Source organism: Salvia splendens, chromosome 10, assembly GCF_004379255.2.
Source record: "Salvia splendens isolate huo1 chromosome 10, SspV2, whole genome shotgun sequence".
In the NCBI taxonomy this organism is placed as follows: Eukaryota; Viridiplantae; Streptophyta; class Magnoliopsida; order Lamiales; family Lamiaceae; genus Salvia; species Salvia splendens.
Window position 1 is genome coordinate 29,060,439 of NC_056041.1, and position 15,246 is coordinate 29,075,684.

At 47.2% G+C, this 15,246-nt stretch overlaps 1 pseudogene; it reads right to left on the minus strand.

Annotated features, from left to right (window-relative positions):
- Positions 1-7,632: 7,632 nt before the first annotated feature.
- Positions 7,633-8,573, minus strand: LOC121751487 (annotated as a pseudogene).
- Between the last annotated feature and the right edge of the window lie 6,673 nt (positions 8,574-15,246).

The window sequence follows — 15,246 nt, forward strand, 5'->3', positions numbered from 1 at the left end:
GGCTGATTCAAGCGCAAGCCGGCTTAACACCTCAAGTGGTGCGAAAGATCCTTGACACACCTATCATTCCGGAGGGACCGGATGTCCCGAGATGGAGACTATCTCGTAATGGGGAGTTCTCACTCGCCACAACATGGGAAACTACTCGAACCCAAAAACCTACCATCCAAGGCCTTGATGACATTTGGAAAGCGGGCCTTACATCCTCTATGGCCATCTTCATTTGGAGACTCCTATCTAATCGAATCCCGGTGGACACTAAGCTCCAGTGGAGGAAAATGGAGATTGCATCTAAATGCCAATGCTATCCATATCGGCCGGGCATTGAATCCCTGCAGCACCTATTCATCCAAGGGAGTGGAGCTTCCGCCGTTTGGAGGGAATTCGACTCATGGTTCGGGGGTTCTTCACCTCCTCTCCGGATAAATGACACCATCCCTGATAGGCTTTAAGTTTGGGCACAAAGAGTTCGGCAGCCAGGCAGGAAGCACCTCGGCAGGGCAATGCCGTACATCATCCTTTGGTTCCTTTGGGCGGAACGCAATAGGAGTCGCCATCAATCGGTAAGGTTTAAGCCATTTAACGTTGTTTGGCAGGTGCAAACGTTCATCAGAAAATGGCATGACAAATGGGACTTACAAACCGAAGCACTGGAAGGGAGTTCTCCTTAAAGTCAATATTCCGAATCAGGCTGAGCCACGGAGGTCTAGGCCGCTTGCGATGGCCATCGAGTGGAACCCACCAAAACAACCATGGATCAAACTCAATACGGATGGTGCGTACTGTGAGGATACGGACAAAGCCGGAGGAGGAGGGATCGTGAGAGATCATAAGGGACACATGTTGGCAGCCTTTGCGACCCCACTCGAGGCACACTCGGCCCTTGAGGCAGAGCTACTTGCCATTCAAGTAGGGCTGAACCTGGCCATGGAATTCGGGCGACCAATCTGGGTGGAATCGGATGCACAACAAGCAATCAAGCTGATTAATGACTCATGTTGGGGGCCGGCCCACCTCTGCCGAGTGACCTCGCGGATCAAACTCCTCAAGCACGAACAGGACATGCGCTTCACCTTCATCCATCGGGAAGGTAATAGCGCGGGAGATCTCCTTGCTAAAATTGGTATGGAGAGGATTGATTTTTGCAGAATGGGAGCCGGATCAGCACCAAGACACCTCGCAGCAATCGTGCGGATGGATGCAATCGGAACCCCAAACATTAGGGTTCAAAATGAGGAGGAAGAATGGGGATGACTGGCGGTAGAGAGGATTGTAGTTTGTTTGGTTTGGGCTATTTGTATTTTGCTTTTGGAAGGGAGTATGATGAGGTCCGGACCTGTAGTCACGGACCGCATACTACTCATGCCTTGTGAAAATATAGGGATGAGGGACCCACGAACCCTCCACCGTGAAGGTGTTTGAATAAAAAAAAAAAAACCCCTCCGGGCACAACAGCCCAACTTGGAAAAGACTCATGCGCGCGAGACATCAGGCGAACCCTCACATTAGATGGGTGGTGGGCAAAGGAGAAATCTACTTTTGGGATGACATTTGGGTGAGCGACTCCACTCTTCGGTCCCTTAGTTTTGACGATAGAAGCGCCCACTCTTCCTTGGTCGAGGACTTTCTCATGGATGGCGAGTGGAATGAAGCCAAGCTCCAACAACTCCACGACCAGGCTAGACTACCACAGCAGGTAATATCTCAGATTCTCGATACTTCGGTCATTGCATGGGAGCCGGACACCCCGAGGTGGTCCCTTTCTAGACTCGGAGAGTTCTCGTTAGCAACAACTTGGGACACCATTCGTACACATAGGCCAGGGATTCAGGGGCTCGAGAACATTTGGAAGGCCGGCCTAACCAACTCTATTGCAATCTTTAACTGGCGCCTCTTGTCGAACCGCATCCCGGTCTATACCAAACTCCAATGGAGGAGGATTGATCTGACCTCAAAATGCCAATGCTGCCCCAGGAGCCCGAACATCAAATCCCTACAACACCTCTTCATTCAAGGCCGGGGAACAACCAGTATGTGGCGGGAGTTCGACGGGTGGTTCGGGGGTTCGGCCCCTCTCCTTCGGATAAACGACACCATTCCGGATAGGCTCGAGGCTGGTCGCAACGGATGCAACAAGAAGATAGGAAGCACCTCTGCCGAGTCATGCCGTACCTCATCCTGTGGTTCATCTGGGCGGAACGAAACAGAAGCCGGCATGAGCTTGTCCAATTCAAACCGTACAACGTGGTGTGGCAAGTCCAGATGTGTACATCCACAACAACATGGCCAATGGGAACATTAAGTCGAAACACTGGAAAGGAGTGCATCTGGGAATGAGTATTCCGTGCCAACCAAGGCTGCCGAGACCAATGGGGATGTCGGTCAAGTGGCACCCCCCCGAGGGCTCGTGGATTAAAGTCAATACGGATGGGGCATTCATCGAAATTTCGGGTAAAGCAGGAGGGGGAGGAGTGGTACGCCACTGGACCGGGAAGTTGCTCGCGGCCTTTTCAACCACCCTCGACGCGCACTCTGCTTTGGAGGCCGAACTGATGGCCGCTCATCACGGACTTGAGCTCGCAAAGGAACTTGAGCAACCCATATGGATCGAGACGGACTCTGAACAAGTTGCGAAATTCCTAAATGGTAAGTCGTGGGGACCGGTACATGTCCGCCGGGTCATGGCACGGATCTTCCTCTTCAAGCGCCGGCACACCATGCGCGCTTCCTTTATTCCCCGAGAGGGGAACCAAGCGGCGGATATGCTTACAAAGATGGGCCTCGACCATCAAAGTTTCCTCCGGTTCTCCGCCCAAACAGCCCCAAGACCCCTTAAGGACATCATTCGAATGGAAGAAATGGGAATACCCAACATCCGAGTCAGGTGCGAAGACCATGACTATTACAGGTGCCGCGGAAGGAAGGATAATTGGACGCTGGAGAGTACGATGGGGTCGGGCCAACCTGGGCATGTCCCCGTCCTATTCTTATAGTGTATTTGTTCTTGTGGTTTTTGTAAATGTTTTTGGTTCCCTAGACATAGTCGGATTAGCCTTCTTGTACTCCCCTGATTGTAACAAATTTTGTCAGGCAATATAGGGATGAGGGACCCACGAACCCTCCACCGTGAAGGTGTTTGATTAAAAAAAAATCAACAAAATCCTGAGTCGATCTCCTAAATAAGTCCCGCGATAGGAATACCTCCACAAGGGACGCATCCTCCTGGGTCAAGGTCCTCAATGAATCCTCCCGTCTCCCGCTCGGGGGGCCCACCTTCTCCTTCAAATGCCATGTATCAATGTGTTGCACTTTGAGGTGCACGTCACCCTCATGAACCTTGCCTTTCCTCTTTCTCGACACCAATTGGAATCCATCATCATCCACACTTGGTTGACAGCTGATAGCCACTCTTGTCTTCGACGATTCTTCAACCGTTGATCCCTCCATGTTCCTCATTTGGTCGGTTCCTTCTTTGGCCTTGATCGAATGCCCATTACATGATGAAGTCCCTACCCATGTGTCCACCTCTGGGCGCCACTCTCGGCGGGTGATCCTGGAGACATGGCTCGAGTAAAAGAGATGCGCCAGTATGCCCACAATATTGCACCAAATGGCTACAATCGGTGACTCGAAGAATGTATCGAAGTCCGGTGCCCACTTGAATACCCTCACGGGTGACCCTCAACATACCAAATCGGGCTCCCATTACGTCCATTTAACACCTTAACATAATCGGCCATCTCTTGGAATTGGATTAAAACATGCTTCGCATTCAAGTGCTTCCAACTAAAAGAGCCAACTAGCCCCAAACCTCCTAGGCTCTTTTGTATTTGGTAAGTAGTTGGGAGCGAATGGGTGAATTTTCCAATGACAGCTAGCCCTAGTTTCCCCGAGAGGTAATCCGCTTCTAAGTCGGAAAAGGAGAGGATGGTGTACCTTCAAAACAACCAGCTATCCCCATGGCTTTGATCTTGGTGGCGTCCAAAGAGATTGGCTCGGCTTTGTGGAAACTTTGCGTGGCTGGTGCTCCTTCCGCGGACCCCACCCCCACACGAGAGAGGGTTTCTTTCGCCGCCTTCCAAGCTCCCGCCGGCGGGGAAGCACCGAGGGGGCCGACCCCCTTGACATTCACCATTGACTAGAGGGAGGGTGAGAGGGCGTGTATCACATGGGGTTGAATTTGAATTCAAAATGTCATTTACCAAGAATGGGCCAACATTTCCTTCCCCATGCAAAGTAGCTTTTGGCCTTTCCTTTTTTTGTGAATCACATGCAGCCACATCCAAGCATGCCACCCCATCTCCCTTAGGATTCACGTGAGGATTTATACCATCTTTGACCAAATGGTTGGCCAACTCCATCCTCATGTGTGATTCACCATTATTCCAGCCATCCAGCGCCGGAGAAGTTCCGGCCACCTCCTCGCAATCGGGTCCAGCCATGTCGCACGTCGGGGCATTCCCTTGTTTTGCCATTTGAGCTAGAGAGCTCAAAATCTCCTCAACGAGGGAGTGCTCGGTTTCCGGCGACCCCTTCTCCTCACCATGGAGCTCAGCGAGAAGATTGTCCGCCATTTCAAATACCATCTTCTTCTTGGTCCTACTCACCCCCGAATCTGATTCAAAGCCGGCACGTTTGAGAGCTCGGTGTGCTTTCTCCGGGTAAGGCGTGCCCACCCTCTTTGATTTTGGCCGTGCAATCAATGGGAAGGTCCACTCCGGCGAGTATATGGGCTGCCTCGTTTGTGACAAGGTCGTGCCCTCCCCCTCCGGTCGCTCACCTCCGAATTTCACCATGCTATCAGGAGCCACCACATGTCACCACCGGCCGAAAGATTGTTGCCTTGGCCGGGAGACCGCGCGTCCCCTTGGGAGGTTCGTCGACGGGAGACCGCCTAGGTTGTCGTCGACCACAAAGTTTAGAGAGAGAAGTTAGAGAGAAGGGAGAGCTCGTATTTGATCAATAGTGTCCTCAAATGACATGCTTACAAGCCTATTTATAGGCTAGAATGGACTCTAGAAAGTCTCACATCATTAGTACAACTTAAGACACTTAAAATGACTCATAATAAAAGAAAAGTAACTCCTAAACCTTTGGTGTAACTCTAGGACATCTAAAGTCACTTATTTAGCATAAAATGTAACTAAAAAAGACCCTTCATTTTGACTACTCCAACTTGGACGAGAATGCATCATGTATCATCAATTTGGGCCTCCAAAATGTGATATGTAGTGCCTCCAAACTTCATGCCTTGGGCTGCCCACTAACTTGAATAATATTCACAACTTGGCCCAATGTAGAATGGTCTTGGAATTGGGTTTTTATTTCAGCAACTAAAAGCAACATGGACTCCTTTATCTTCTTAGCTCTAGCTCTTGTAATTGGCCCACTTTGAATGATCAATGGATCCATCTTCTTGTCCTTGTAGATCAGCTTGGGTGTGTCTCCATCACCGTTGTTGGAAAGTTCTCATACTCGCTCCCATCTTCCTCCCAAATTCAAAAAAGCCTTGGAGGTTTGGGGCTAGTGGGTTCTTTCACTTGGAAATACTTGAATGCTAAGCACATCTTAATCCAATTCCAAGAGATGGCCGACTATGCTACGGTCTTAAATGGTCCCAATGGGAATCCCAATTGGTATGTTGATATCCACCCGATGAGGGTGTTCAAGTGGGCGCTGGACTTGGATACATTCTTCGAGTCGCCGGTTGTTGCCGTTTGGTGTAACGTCATGGGAATCCCGGCGCATCTTCTTGAGGAATCGGCTCTCATGGAAATCGGTAAACTCCTAGGCAAGCCACTACAAGCCGACCATGCCACAATCCACCAAAGCAGGCTTTCCTTCACGAGGATTTGTGTAGAGATTGAAGAGATCATCCTCAATATCCGAGGTACAGACTCAAGGAACAAAGTGGCATGGGTCGGCTCAATCTATACATATATAATTCAATCGCCTAAACCCTAGCTTGATCTTCGCCATTACTCTGCGTAGCTGCTTGAAGCTCTCTCCAGTTTCTCGCTGCGATCCCACTTTCTACAGCAAAGATGGTTCTTTCAAACGATTACGATTTGCTCAACCCACCGGTTGAGCTTGAGAAGATGAAGCACAAGCTCAAGCGTCTCGTCCAATCCCCAAACTCATTCTTCATGGATGTTAGGTGCATGGGTTGCTTCAACATAACCACTGTTTTCAGCCAATCCCAAACCGTTGTTGTGTGCGGAAACTGCCAAACGGTGCTCTGCCAACCGACTGGTGGCCGAGCCCGCCTCACCGAGGGCTGCTCCTTCCGAAAAAAGGGCGATTGAAGAACATAGACTGAGTCAAGAGGTTTTTTGGGTTGGATGTTTTTTGACATGTAATGCTCCTCTCAAGAACATAGCCCTTGAAGTTATGTTATCCTAGTTTTGAATTGTGTTACATTATATATTTACAACTGACCAGTTTTATGTGATATTTTCTCACATTCAAAAAAAAAAAAAAAAGGAACAAAGTGGCATGGGACCGTATCCCCTTGTTTTGTGCCAATTGTAAACATGTTGGGCATGTGAAAGAAGATTGTCATGCATCGGAAAGAAAGGCTCAGGGTGGAGGCAAGGATCGCCGAGCACCAACCAAGGAGAACTATTCGAGCCATGGTCCCGAGATCAACCTCCGTGAGTGGTGCACAAAGGCGGATATTTGGTCCGGCACTTCATCGATCATTGGACACTCGGAGAAGGCTAAAGATTGTAGCAACCAAGCGAAGAACTTTGAGGGTAGATCGAGTGTGGAACCGGTGAAGTCAAGAGCAGCTACTAGGAGTCAACCAAGTGTGGACGAGGATGGGTTCCAATTGGTGTCGAGAAAGAGGAAGGGAAAGGTACATGAGGGCGATATGCACACCAAAGCTCCACACATCGATAATTGGCATTTGAAGGAGAATGTTGCTACGGTAACATTTGGGAGTGATAAACCGGGTATGAATGAGTCATGCATTAGCTCAATGAGTGTAGCATGCGGACTCCCCAACCGGGAGATTGCGGGCTTCATCGAGGACCTTGACCCAGGAGAGTGTGTCCCTTGCGGAGGTATCCCTATTGCGGGCCTTAATTAGGCGATGGACTAAGGTTTTGGGGATGCAAAGGCTGTATCAAAATTGTAATAGGGTTTTTGAGAGTACATAAATGACCACTCTAGTTGTTAGGGAGGCCCTCGTTGTACTCTAATTGTAATGGCGAGTCGTCACATTTGGGCGACTCGGGTTTTTTTTTTTTTTGTCGATTAAATTTTCGGGTGGAATACCGCAGAGGCAGTTAATGCTTTGTTCTGCGGATTACAGGCAATATATTTGATAAAATCTCAAACAAAATATCCTACAAAGTTTATCAGAACATTGCAACTAGGCCTCTGAAGACTCAATACAACGAACACTTGACGTATAAAACAACATTTTTCGAACAAACTTGATTCATAGTGACCCGCAGAGAAACTCATACATAGCTGGAACAACTTTGGTCACATATTTTCATCTTCTTAACTGGGATCTTTAAAGAACGACAAAGTGGAACCTGTGTGTTCTCTGAAGCTGAGGTGCTTGTAATCCAAAACTATAATGTTAGATCTCAGATATGATTCATGCACACGTGAGTTTATAGCTCGTGACCTTCATCAGAAACCATTTGTGAGGGCAAAAACTCGCCCAGCCAAAGGAGGTGGGAGTGCAGAAAGGGCGTTTTCAATGACATCCAATTGATACCAAGCAGAAAAGTGAATAAGAAGAATTGCTTTGTTCTCAAACCTATCTGCATGACTAATTATCTCGGACAAATGAGTATGTCCATAATCTTTTGCATTCTCCACCATGCATAAATTATCCACGTATGTGCTCTCCATAATGAGAATCTTTGCCCTCAATGCATCGGCATTGTCTATATATCAGTAATGAAATCTGACATAGTGTCCCCTGTAAATGCAATTTCAGGTATTGTGTATGTGTTTGTAATCTCGACACCTAACAACCTCAGACTTTTTAACTCAGCTCCAGGTCGCCCAGAATATTCCTGCTTGAGTTTTTGTTTCACAGAATAAACTATGTATCCCTGGCTTGGAATAACATGATAGGTTTTAAAAGCTCTCACTTTCAAGTCCTTTCTTACACAAAACTCTTCGCCCACATCTAGACCAACCAGAGTATGCTCAAGTTCGGAATGATCCATGGCCATGTGCACTTCAAAAAGCTTTTCCACACTTTCCTTGATAACTTTTGGCACGATGATCGTTGGTGGCGCCATTCTGTATAAGCCACGTGTAGCAACGTACATTGGTAGTCCTCCAATGTGGTCCATATGGCCGTGGGAGATGAAGAGGAACTGCTGCGAAATGGCGCGCTGGGGGCACTTAACAATATCAAATGCCAAGTTGAGAGACGGCATAATCACCCAAGTCTCGTGCCCCGCGATTGACAATCCCCCGATTGGATAGCCCTTTATTTGGAGGTCTTCCGCGCCAGCTCTGTTCTTCTTCTTCTTCTGCTGTTTTTGATTATCAAATCTCGCATCGATTGACTCCCACGCAATTTCAGCGCTGGACGCCATTGAAATCGAAATTTGCAAAGAGAATCGACTATCACTTTTGGGCGACTCGGTGTATGTTTTGTTGTTGCAAATGGCTTTTGGTAATGCACAGGTGTGGGTCCGCCTCAACCCTCCACCCCTAGGGGTGTTTATAAAAAATAATTAAAAAAATAAAAAAAAGGTGGAGAGTCTCGCATATCTTTAGGGAAGGAAATAAAGCGGCTGATTTTCTGGCTGAGATGGGCAACAAGGCAGAGATGAGGAATGTTTACACAGAACGTGAAATGCCAGTTAGAGTAAAGGCATTATGCAGATTGGACCAACTCGGACTTCCCAATTTTAGGTTCTGATGGGTACTTGTTTAGTTTTTCCTTTGTAATAGTTTTTTGCAAGACAATCCACTTTTGGGATGGTCTTTGTTAAAACTCTTCGTTCTTTGATGATATATAGGGGATGAGGGTCCTACTTCACCCTCCACCGAGAAAGGTGTTCGATAAAAAAAAAAAGCAAACCATTTCAATCCAGCTGGCTTATACACTTTCATTGTACGATCTCTTTAAGGTAATAGGATACAGACATGATCATTTTGGTCGATATAACACATAGTAATTGTCATATCTTTATAGCTTATTTTATAAGATAAGTCTTATATTTGGGTTTACTTGGCGAACAAGCAAACCATTTCATTCCAATTGACCTATAAACTATTATTGTACGATCACTGTTAGATAATAGCATTTTTTTCCCAAAACACCCCTAGGGGTGGAGGGTTGAGGCGGACCCACACCTGTGCATTACCAAAAACCATTTGCAACAACAAAACAATCACCGAGTCGCCCAAAAGTGACGACTCGCCATGACAAAATAGAATACAACGAGGGCCTCCCTAACAACTAGAGTGGTCATCTAAATACTCTTAAACACCCATAATACTTTTGATGCAGCCTTTGCATCCCCAAAACCTTAGTCCATCACCTAATTAAGGCCCGCAATAGGGATACCTTCGCAAGGGACACACCCTCCTGGGTCAAGGTCCTCGATGAGTCCCTCTATATCCCGGTTGGGGGGCCCACATGCTACACTCATTGAGCTGGTGCTCGACTCATTCGTACCCGATTTAACACTCCCAAATGTCACCATAGCAACATTCTCCTTCAAATGCCAATTATCGAAGTGTGGAGAGCTATGATGTGCATATCGCCCTCATGTGCCTTACCTTTCCTCTTTCTCAACACCAATTGGAAGCCATCCTCGTCCACACTTGGTTGACTCCTACTAGCCACTCTTGGCTTCAACGGTTCCGGACCCGATGTACCCTCAATGTTCTTCGCTTGGTTGCTACAATCTTTAGCCTTCTCCGAATGTCCAATGGTCGATGGAGTGTCGGACCAAGAATCCACCTTTGGGCGCCACTCACGGCGGATGATCTTGGTGGCCTGGCTCAAGTACTCCTCCTTGGTTGGTGCTCGGCGATCCTTGTCTCCACCCCGTGCCTTTCTTCCTGATGGATGGCAATCCTCTTTTACGTGCCTAACATGTTTACAATTGGCACAAAACAAGGGGATACTGTCCCATGCCACTTTGTACCTTGAATCTTTGCCTCGGATGTTGAGGATGATCTCTTCCGTCGGGGGAGTGGAGATGTCAATCTCTACACAAATCCTCGCGAAGGAAAGCCGGCTTTGATGGATTGTGGCATGGTCGGCTTGTAGTGGCTTTCCTAGGAGTTTACCGATTGCCATGAGAGCCGATTCCTCAAAGAGATGCGCCGGGATTTGATATAGATTGGGATACAACGAAGGACCCGTTGGATATATTGATCCAAGAACCCCACGTATAAGGTTTGGCAGCGGACTCCCTTGATTGATAATCTGGTTTGATCCACTTCCAGAGCTTGGAAAACCTCGACCCGTTGGCTATATGATCAGCCAAGAACCTCGGTATGATTGAACGCCACAAGACAAAGTCTATTTTCGTATTTGATCAATGGTGTCCTCAAATGACATGCTTACAAGCCTATTTATAGGCTAGAATGGACACTTGAAAGTCTCACATTATTAGTACAACTTAAAACACTTAAAATGACTCATAATAAAAGAAAAGTAACTCCTAAACCTTTGGTGTAACTCTAGGACATCTAAAGTCACTTATTTAACATAAAATGTAACTAAAAAAGACCCTTCATATTGACTACTCCAACTTGGACGAAAATGCATCATGTATCATCAATTTGGGCCTCCAAAAAGTGATATGTAGTGCCTCCAAACTTCATGCCTTGGGCTCCCCACTAACTTGAATAATATTCACCACTTGGCCCAATGTAAAATGGTCTTGGAATTGGGTTTTTATTTCAGCAACTAAAAGCAACATGGACTCCTTTATCTTCTTAGCTCTAGCTCTTGTAATTGGTCCACTTTGAATGATCAATGGATCCATCTTCTTTTTTTTATATATATAAACACCTTTACGGTGGAGGGTTCGTGGGTCCCTCATCCCTATATTTCATCATCAAAAGAGGTTACAATCGAGGATTACACGGGCCAAACAATCTAGAGCTAAGAGTACAAAAATAAAACAAACACACTAGGGCAAAATCATCAAAGAGTACGGTGGGGACAAGCCTGGTCGGGTTCGACACCTACGTACTCTCCGGCCTACAATCAACTCCCGACCGTTGTATCCTTTCTTGCGGAAGGCCCCTTCAACACTTGCACTACTCTCGGACGTCACTACTCATTCGGAGGTTGGGGATTCCCATAACGTCCAATCGAACAATGGCTTTGAGCAATCTTGGGGCGTTGTCTGCGGTCATTCGGCTCAAGGCGGTTTGCTCAAGGCCCATCTTAGCTAGGAAATCGGCCGCTTTGTTGCCCTCCCTGTGGATAAAGGAGGACCGGATGGTGTATTGCTTCTTGAGCATGTGTAGTCGGGCCATTACTTGGCATGTGTGTGCCGGGCCCCATGCTGCCCCTTTGAATAGATCGATGGGTTGTTTAGCATCCGATTCAATCCAAATTGGTTTCTTAAACTCCTTGGCTATTTCCAAACCGTGATAGATGGCTGTAAGTTCGGCCTCTAAGGCCGATTGTGCGACGATGGGAGTGGCGAAGGCTGCAAGCATCTTCCCTTGATGATCCCGAACTATGCCCCCTCCTCCTCCTTGTTTTGTTGTGGTCGAGAAGGCTCCATCCGTGTTGAGTTTAATCCACGATGGGATCGGTGGGTGCCATTTGATCAGCATAGCAACCGGTGTTGGCCATCCTGTCTCAGCACGGCTCGGTATTTCCATTCTAGGTCTTATCCCGATCCAATGCTTCATTCTTATGCCCCCATTCTCCATACTATTCCGGATGAACATTTGGACTTGCCAAATCACATTGGTAGGTTTAAATTGTACCTGTTCATGACGGCTTCGGTTACGTTCTGCCCATATGAACCAAAAGATGAGATATGGCAGGACCCGGCAAATATGTTTCATGCCCGGTTGGTGCGATCTTCGAGACCACACTTCCAGCCGTTCCGGTATAGTATCATTGATCCGGATGTGTGGGGGCGAACCTTCAAACCATCCATCAAATTCTCTCCATACTATGGTTGCCCCCCAGCCTTGGATGAAGTGGTGTTGGAGGGACTCCGTGTTCGGCCTTTGAGGGCAGCATTGGCATTTTGATGCCATTTCAATATTTCGCCATTGAAGTTTGGAGTCGACCGGAATTTGGTTTGAAAGAAGCCTCCAGTTGAAGATTGCAATTGACTTCGTGAGTCCGGCCAACTAAATCTCCTCAAGACGTTGAATTCTCGGTCCTCTTGTTCGGAATGTCTCCCAAGTTTTGGCCACCGAGAAGTCCCCTAGCCGAGAGAGGGACCATCTCGGGATGTCCAACTCCCTAACCACAATTGGGGGTGTGGTGAGGAACCATGAAGGTGAGATTCTTGTTGTTTTTTCCACTAATCTCATGAGTAAATCAGGACTGGAGGCTGAAGTTATGTCCTTACTTCTGGGCGTGACCTTGGCCAAACAATACGGGAACCAGATTTGGATAGAGATAGATGCGGAGATAGTTGTTCGATGGTTGGGATTGGAGCTTCTAGGCTCGGCCGAGGTTTGTACCAGCCTGGCTAAAATTAGACGCGAACTGAGAGGAATTAGGTGGAGAGTCTCGCATAAACGAGTCTTGGGCACATTGCAAAAAAGTCCACAATCTGAAAGTGATCTCCCTTCTCTCTAACTTCTCTCTCTAAAATCCTCAACGTCGACGGTAACCTAGGCGGCTTCCCCGCCGATGGGTCAACCGAGGGGACATGCACGGTTTCTCGGCCAAGGCTCACTTTCTCGGTCGGTGGTGATATGCGCTCGTACCCGCCTACATGGTGAAGGTCGGTGGTGAGTTGCCGGTGGAGGAGGCCACGTCCGTGGCACATGCGTTGCAAACACTCCCTATGCCGGAATGGACCTTCTCAACGATGGCTCGACCAAAAACAAAGAGGATAGGTACCCCAGACCCGGTGAAATCACGGCAAGCCCTCAACCCCGCCGGCCTTGAAACGGGTTCGGAGGTGAGTAGGGCTAAGAAGAAGATGGTTTTTGAAATGGCGGACAACCTTCTCGCCGAACTCCATGGTGAGGGGAAGGAGTCGCCGAAAAATAAGCAAGCCCTTGTTGGGGAGATGTTGAACGCCTTAGCTCAAATGGCTAAGGAAGGGAGCACGCCAACGTGCAAAATGGATGGACCCGATAGCGAGGGGGTGGCCGGAATTTTGCCGGCGCCGGCCAGCCGGGACCATGATGTTAATACAATGAGATGGTGATGGTCAACCATCAGCACGTTGAAGGTACAAGGGACCACGTGACTCCTAGCCTTGGTGTGGGGGTGACATGTGAGGATGTGGATGCATGTGACTCACAAATGAAGGAAAGGCCAAAGTCTACTTTGCATGGGGAAGTAATTGTATGTCCATTTGTGGTAAGTGACAATTTGAATTCAAATTCAACTCCATGTGCCACACACCCTCCTCCCCTACCACTCGGCCATGATGAATGCAAGGGGGACCGACCTCCCGATGCACAGCCGCTGGAAAACTCACCGGAAAAGCTGGTGCCGCCGGCGGGAGCTTGGAAGGCGGCGAAAGTACTCCTCCCCCGTGTGGGGGGGGGGGGTGGGGAGCATGGAAGGAGCATCAGCCGTGCACAAACCCCATAAGGCCGAGCCAATCCCTTTGGTTGACACCAAGATCAAAGCCGTGGGGAAAGCCAGCTGTTTAGAAGGTACACCAACCCTTACCTTCTCCGATTTAGATACGGAATACCTCTCGGAGAAGCTAGGGCTAGCCGTTTGACATAGATTGGGATACGACGAAGGACCCGTTGGATATATTGATCCAAGAACCCCACGTATAAGGTTTGGCAGCGGACTCCCTTGGTTGATAATTTGGTTTGATCCACTTCCAGAGCTTGGAAAATCTCGACCCGTTGGCTATATGATCAGCTAAGAACCTCGGTATGATTGAACGCCACAAGAACTGGCTCAAAGTATCTTGATAAGTTCCAAACAAGTGAAAAACTCTACAAAGTCTATTTTCTTATTTAATCAATGGTGTCCTCAAAGACATGCTTACAAGCCTATTTATAGGCTAGAATGGACTCTTGAAAGTCTCACATCATTAGTACAACTTAAGACACTTAAAATGACTCATAATAAAAGAAAAGTAACTCCTAAACCTTTGGTGTAACTCTAGGACATCTAAAGTCACTTATTTAACATAAAATGTAACTAAAAAAAAACCCTTCACTTTGACTACTCCAACTTGGACGAAAATGCATCATGTATCATCAATTTGGGCCTCCAAAATGTGATATGTAATGCCTCCAAACTTCATGCCTTGGGCTGCCCACTAACTTGAATAATATTCTCCACTTGGCCCAATGTAGAATGGTCTTGGAATTGAGTTTTTGTTTCAGCAACTAAAACCAACATGTACTCCTTTATCTTCTTAGCTCTAGCTCTTGTAATTGGCCCACTTTGAATGATCAATGGATCCATCTTCTTGTCCTTGTAGATCAGCTTGGGTGTGTCTCCATCATTCCCTTCTTTTTCAAGAGGATTCGTCCTCGAATCTAATTCACCAACATAAGGAGATAAATCAGAAACATTGAAAGTAGCACTTACATTAAACTCACCAGGTAAGTCTAGTTTGTAAGCATTATCATTGACTTTTGCAATCACTTGGAATGGTCCATCTCCTCTTGGCTGCAACTTGGACTTTCTTTTCGAAGGAAATCTCTCCTTTCTCATATGCAACCAAACCCAATCTCCCGGCTCAAAGATGACTTGTTTCCGACCCTTGTTGGCTTGATTTGCATATTGTTCTGTCCTCTTTTCAATGTTGAGTCTTACCCTTTCATGCAATCTTTTCACCATTTCAGCCTTAGCTTTTCCATCAAGACTTGCACGTTCTTCAATAGGTATTGGAATCAAATCTAGTGGACTCAATGGATTAAAACCATACACAACTTCAAATGGAGAAAAGTTAGTAGCAGAATGAACACTTCGATTATATGCAAATTCAGCAAAAGGTAAGGATTCCTACCAACTTTTCAAGTTCTTTTTAACTATAGTTCGTAGTAATTGAGACACAGTCCTATTAACTACTTCAGTTTGTCCATCAGTTTGTGGATTTTTTTTTATTTTAAACA